Here is a 486-nt window from a genome sequence, read left to right as displayed (position 1 = left end):
GCATTTGGCAAGGCAAAAACAGGGCTACGTGTACGTGTAGGCTGCTATGCACATCGGTGAAAGTAACGCTCAACGTTTGTGCCTTTGTCTGCCCACCGACAGCTGATAAAATGACAGAATAAAAAGACAACGTGCCAATAATTTACGTACCAATTGAAGGCATAGCCACAGTCTATGATCGAATATGGGATTTGGGTATTGTTCAATGTTTACACCCTTCTTGTCTTATTCCTGTCTAAGTAGTCTCTCAAAACTGAAAAGGCCCAAAACTGAAGTGGGAATAACCAGAAAGAGTTGTTTTACGAAATATATATATTAATGAAGCCCAGCACGTACCAAACATCTGGTTCTTTGATAGCCTAACGAACCAATATTTTCTTATTTAAGACGTTTTCCTTAAAAGATGGGACCGCAAACTGACTTAGTGAGTACATAATTTTCACATCTTATTCATGCTTTGTTTGCATTTATCGAACAATTTTTAAA

This window comes from Theobroma umbraticum, unplaced genomic scaffold (genome assembly GCF_002168275.2).
Source record: "Theobroma umbraticum cultivar Fairchild unplaced genomic scaffold, ASM216827v3 scaffold_4.1, whole genome shotgun sequence".
Taxonomy (NCBI): domain Eukaryota; kingdom Viridiplantae; phylum Streptophyta; class Magnoliopsida; order Malvales; family Malvaceae; genus Theobroma; species Theobroma umbraticum.
The sequence above is the reverse complement of the archived record's forward strand: the minus strand, read 5'-3'. Positions refer to the sequence as shown.